Genomic DNA, 6,395 nt, shown 5'->3' on the forward strand with positions numbered 1-6,395 from the left:
TGATGTATGTGGCTGTGCTTTTTCTTCCAGAATTTATTGTTAAACTTGTTAAACAATAAAGGAGACAAAAAAATACTTGGAGTAGATTGTCTTTTGATAAAAAGAACTCTCAGTAATTTTCTAAGGTTACAAGGATTTAGTGAAACAATTGGTTTTTCAATTTAATGAGTTTGTGCTGATCATCAAGCACCCAATCACTCTAATGCTACCTTTATTGTTTGTTCTGCCCACTTTCTGATATGCTTGCCCCAAATTCTGCCACCTAGGACAATTATCAGTGCCAAATTAACCTACCAGCCAGCACATCTTTCGGTTGTGGGAAGGTACGCATATAGTCATAAGGAGTTACGAGTAATCTTTTTACTACATTTGTGTATATTCTTGACTTTGACTTTAGAATTTCTAATTCCCCATAGCACCAGAGGCAAGAATCTGAACTCAGCTAGCAATTCCATCTCACATTTAGTTAAAAGTTAACATTAAAAAATTACCCTGCCTTTAAATTGGCAACTTTTAAAAATAATTTAAACTTTCAGTGCACATTGGCCTAATGCTACTGCAATTTTGGGTAGTATGGAAGTCTAATGTGTTAAGTACTACAGGTCAACCTTCACTAATCCGACTACCTGTAATCCGGTTCCTTCGATAATCCGGCACTGATTATGCCTAATGTGATCCTTTTTTAATTTGGCATTTTCACTAATCTGGCACTCCTCAGGTTCCAATGGTGTCGGATTAGTGAAGGTTGACCTGTATTAAATAAGCCACATTGTAAAGAATCTTGTTTGCTTTGATCGTACTTTTATGTCTGAGCTGAGGAAGGAAATAAAGTGCAGGAGGGGGATTTCTAGAGTGCCTATAAGATGGCTTTTTAGAGCAGCTCGTGGTTGAGCCCCTAAAATCAGATGTTCTGGATTGGGTGTTGTGCAATGAACCTGAATTGTTTAGAGAGCTTAAGGTGAAGGAACCCTGAGGGGAAAGTGACCATAATATGATCAACTTCATCCTGAAATTTGAGAAGCTAAAGTCAGATGTATTAGTATTATAGTAGAGTGAAGGGAATTAGAGGTTTGAGAGCAGAGTTGGCCAGAATTGATTGGAAGAGAACACTGGCAGGGATGATGGCAGAGCAGTAATGGCTGGAATTTCTGGAAGCAATTTGGAAGGCACAGGATATATGTGTCCCAAAGAGGAAGAAGTAGTCTAAAGGAAAGATGACAACTGGATAACTAGAGAAGTCAAAGCCAAAGAGGGTGTACAATAGAGCAAAAATTAGTGGGAAGTTAGAGGATTGGGAAGCTTTTAAAAACCAACAGAAGTCTACTAAAAGGTCATTAGGAAGGCAAAGTTGGAATATGAAAGTAAGCTAGCCAATAATATTAAAGAGGAAACCAAATGTTTAATCAGGTACATAAAGTGTCAAAGGGAGGTGAAAGTGGACATCACACTGCTGGAAAACGATACTGGAGAGAGTAATGAGAGACAAAGAAAAGGCGGATGAACTGATTAAGTATTTTGCATCAGCCTTCACTGTGGAAGACAGTAGCAGTATGGCAAAAGTTCCAGGGGTCATGAAGTGTGTGAAGTTACCATAACTAGACAGAAGATTTTTGGGAAACGGAAATGTCTGAAGGTAGATAAGTCACCTGGACCAGATGGTGTATACCCCAGGGTTCAGAAAGAGGTGGGTGAAGAGATTGTGGAGGCATTAGTAGTGATCTTTCAAGAATCACTAGATTCTGGATAGTTCCAGAAGACAGGAAAATTACAAATATCACTCTACTCTTCAAGAAGGGAGAGAGGCAGAAGAAAGGAAACTATTAGGCCAGTTGTTTGACCTCAGTGGTTGGGAAGATATTGGAGTCAATTATTAAGGATGAGGTCTCAAGGTATTTGGAGGCATGTTATAAACTAGGCCATAGTCAGCATAGCTTTCATAAAGGAAAATCTTGCCCGACAAATCTGTTTGAATTCTTTGAAGAAATAACAAGCAGGATAGACAAAGGAGAATCGGTTGATGTTGTGCACTTGGATTGTCAGAAGACCTTTGACAAGGTGTCACACATGAGGCTGATTAACAATCTATGAGCTGATGGTATTACAGGAAAGATTCTAGCATGTATAGATCTGTGGCTGATTGGCAGGAGGCAAGGAATGGGAATAAAAGGAGCCTTTTCTGGCTGGCTGGCTACTGGTGACTAGTGGTGTTCCACAGGGGTCTGTGTTGGGATCGATTCTTTTTACATTATACGTCAATGATTTGGATAATGGAATTGATGGCTTTGTTGCAAAGTTTGCAGATGATATGAAGATAAAGGGGCAGATAGTTTTGAGGAAATAGAAGGACTTAGATTAGGAGAATGGGCAAAGAAATGGCAGATGGAATACAGTGTATGATCATGTACATTGGTAGAAGAAATGAAAGTGTTCACTAATTTCTAATTGGAGAGAAAATACAAGAAAACGAAGCACATAGGAACTTGCGAGTCCTTGTGCAGGATTCCCTAAAGGCTAATTTGCAGGTTGAGTCTGAAGTGAGGAAGGCAGATGCAATGTTTGCATTCATTTCAAGAGGTCCAGGATATAAAAACAAGGATGTAACGTTGAGACTTCATAAAGCAGTTTTGGGCCCCTTATCTTCAGAAGAATGTGCTGAATCTGGAGAGGGTTCAAAGGAGGTTCACACAAATGATTCCAGGATTGAATGGCTTGTCATATGAAAAGCATTTGATGGCTCTTGGAGTCCAGAAGAATGAGGGGTGACCTCATTGAAACCTATCAAATGGTGAAAGGCCTAGTGGATGTGAGTGTTAACTATGGTGGGAAGAGTCCAATATTCCCCATAAAAACACTGGGGCAGACTTGCAGGGCTTTATGTCCAGATGTGAAGCATACAAAGATACTACTGATTCAGGGTCCACTGGATTTTTGTCTCCACACAGGAACTGGAAGGAAAATTTCAAACTCTAGAATTAATGCATGTTATACAATTGCTTGGGTTTTTATATTATCTTTAGGTAAGAACAGTGCTTCATAATGTAAACCCATTTTATGTCATTTATCATTATCCTAGGTGTTTTTAAAGTGGAGGGGGGCAAAAGACAGTTTAAGTATGTGTTCTGTGACTTGGGAGAAACTACAAATCCAATACAAATCAAATATAAATCAACAAATGCATACATCAACTTGCAAAAAGTCGACCATTCTGGCAAGATTCCAGTATAAGTAAATAAGAACAGGGTAGATGGTAAGTGGAATTTTGTGAATTTCACTGCAAAAGGTTGGATAAATTGGAGGTACGAAAGATTCAAAATTAGAGAGGAAGATTTTTTTGAATTTCTGAGATTGATATCAATGGTACCACCAAGAATGATATGGGTGTATGTAGAAAAAGTTGAAATTAAAATTTGTAGTTTTGATGATGGAGTTAAAATCCAAAGCTTGCAAACTGATTGTGTGTGATAATGGGTAATTGGCAATGTCACATTACCTTAGGTGAGGGATGGAGCTGACAGATCTAATTTCCCAACGTTGAAGCAGAAAAGTTTGTGACATTGATGCAGTTGAATTGGGAAGTGAATAGGTAGAACCAGGTATTGTTAACAGATGTGACAATTCATCCCATTCTTGTACATGAAACTGCCAAAGGATCACACTCTTTAATTAACTTTTACCAAGGGTATGATAGCCAATGAAAGTTTTTGTCCCTATTTTCACATTTTTGTCTTTCTTCATGTAGGATCATTACTTTATATTGTTCTTCCAGTTTCCTGCATTTTTACTCCTTGTAATTCTTGTACAGAATGTGAATGTCAGTGGCTGGATCAATATTTATCAGTAGTCCAGTATCAGGATATCAATCAGGTTTACTATCACTGGCATATGTCATGAAACTTCTTGTTTTGCAGCAGCAGTACCATGCAATAAATAAAAAATCAAACTGCAAGTTATAGTAAGAAATATATAAAAAAAATGAGTGCAAAAAGTGACATAGTGTTCATGGGTGCATGGTCCGTTCAGAAATCTGATGGCAAAGAAGAAGAAGCTATTCATTAAGAAGTTGACTCATTAAGAAGTTGAGTGTGTGTCTTTAGGCTCCTGTACTCCTTTCCTGATGATAGCAATGAGAAGAGGGTTTGTCTTGGATAAAAAAGCGTTCTTAATGATGGATGATTCCACCTTTCTGAGCCACTGCCTATTTAAGGCGTCCTCAATGGTGGAGAAACTAGTGCCCATGATGGAGCTGACTGAATTTACAACCATCTGCAGCATTTCTTTTTATTACAGGAAGTTTCAAACAAATAACCTGTACATAAACATTGCACGTGGACTTCTTCTCAAATGAAAACTGAGATTTTGAAGATGCATTTTACCAACAGTTTTAACAGGTGACATACTAATGGCATGTTCTTGTAGAACTCTGTTTATAAATATTCCAAGAGCATTGATGAACAAGTTAGAACTGTTTAAAGTTATTTTGGTTGAACATGACCTAAACAAAATTAATTGCATAACTCAAGAATATCTTGGGTAATTCAAAGTAACTCTAGTAAAAAAGACAATATAAAACATTCATTTATTAAAATAAGTATTTCTTCACCTTCTTTCCTTGGAGGCATTGTTGAAAATTTCCCAGAGTATGGATATATTCATTTTCCACCCTAAATAACCTAGAACAGTTACAGTTACTACAAATGGAATCAACAGTCACATTTTGGAACTGTACTACATACATTTTTTTTAACATTATTCCATATTAAAAAAAACTAACAATGTTTATATTTTCTAGATTGAATTAGTTATATAGCATAAGGTAATATGCTATGCTGGTATTGGTAAAATGAAGCTATTTTATACAGACATAAAATGTAACTGTTTCACTTTTGTCCCTGATTTGTGAGCCACAATAATAATAATTGTTATTAATAATAATATTTTGGCACTTTTACATAGGATGGTCCAATAAATATTTATGGCTTCAAAGACTTAAGAATAAACAAACATAAATAGGAGCAGAGGTGGCCAACTGGCCTGTCCAGCCCGCTCTGCCGTTCTGTAAGATTATGGGTAATCTGGCTGAAGACTGAGCTTCACAATCCTTCCTTTACTCCATAAACCTTAAATCCCCTACTATACAAAATTCTATAACTGTGTCTAATATGTATTTCATAAGTAGTCTACTGCCTCCTTGGGCACTGAATTCTACAGATTCACCACTCTATGGAAAAACAGTTCCTGTTCATCTCTGACCTAAATCTACTCCCCAAATCTTGAGGCTATGTTCCCTACATTTAGTCTCACCCACCAGTGAAACAACTTTCCTATCTTTATTTTGTAAGTTTCTGTCAGATATCCTTTCATCCTTCTGCATTCCAATGACTCAATTTCTCCTTAGAGGCTAACCCATTCATCTCCAGAATCAATGTGGTGAACCTCTTCAGCACTGCTTCCAAACCCAGTCTATCTTTCCTCAAGTAAGGTGACCAGAACAGCACACAGCACTTCAGGTGCAGCCTTATGAGTACCGTACACAGTTGCAGCATAACTTCTCTGCTCTTAAATTCAATCCCTCTACCAATGATTCCATTTGCCTTCTTCATAACCCACTGCACCTGTATGATTCATGCACTAACACTCCCAAGTCCCTCTGCACAACAGCATACTGAATCTTTCATTATTAAAAAAAAAAAAAATCGGATGTTTTACCTTCTAAAAGGATAACTTCACAACTACCAACGTTGTACTCCATCTGCCAGGCCCTTACCCACTCAGCTAACCTATCTATATTTATCAGTAGATTCTCCACATCCTCTGCATTTTGCATTTCCACTAAATGTACTGTCACCAGCAAACTTAGATACCCTACACTTACAGTGCGTATAAAAGGTATTCACACCCTTGAAAGTTTCATGTTTTATTGTTTTACAACACGAAATCACAGTGGATTTAATTTGGAATTTTTTGACACTGATCAACAGGAAAAGCCTCTTTTGTGTCAAAGTGAAATCAGATCTCTACAAAATGATCTAAATTTATTACAAATATAAAACACACAATAATTGCTTGCACAAGTATTCACACCCTCAAGTCAGTATTTAGTAGATGCACTTTTGGCAGCAATTATAGCCTTGATTCTGTGTGGATAGGTCTTTATCAGCTTTGCACATCTGGATACTGCGGTTTTTACCTATTCTTCTTTACAAAACTGCTCAAGCTGTCAGACTGTATGGAGATAATGAGTGAACAGCCCTTTTCAAGTCCTGCCACATTCACTTTGTTGTTTTTAAGCTATTCCTGTGTAGCTTTGGCTTTATACTTGGGGTCATTGTTTTGCTGGAAAACAAATCTTCTCCCAAGTTGCAGTGTTCTTGCAGACTGCATCAGGTTTTCCTCCA

The sequence above is a fragment of the Mobula birostris genome, chromosome 2 (assembly GCF_030028105.1).
Source record: "Mobula birostris isolate sMobBir1 chromosome 2, sMobBir1.hap1, whole genome shotgun sequence".
NCBI classification, from domain to species: Eukaryota; Metazoa; Chordata; class Chondrichthyes; order Myliobatiformes; family Myliobatidae; genus Mobula; species Mobula birostris.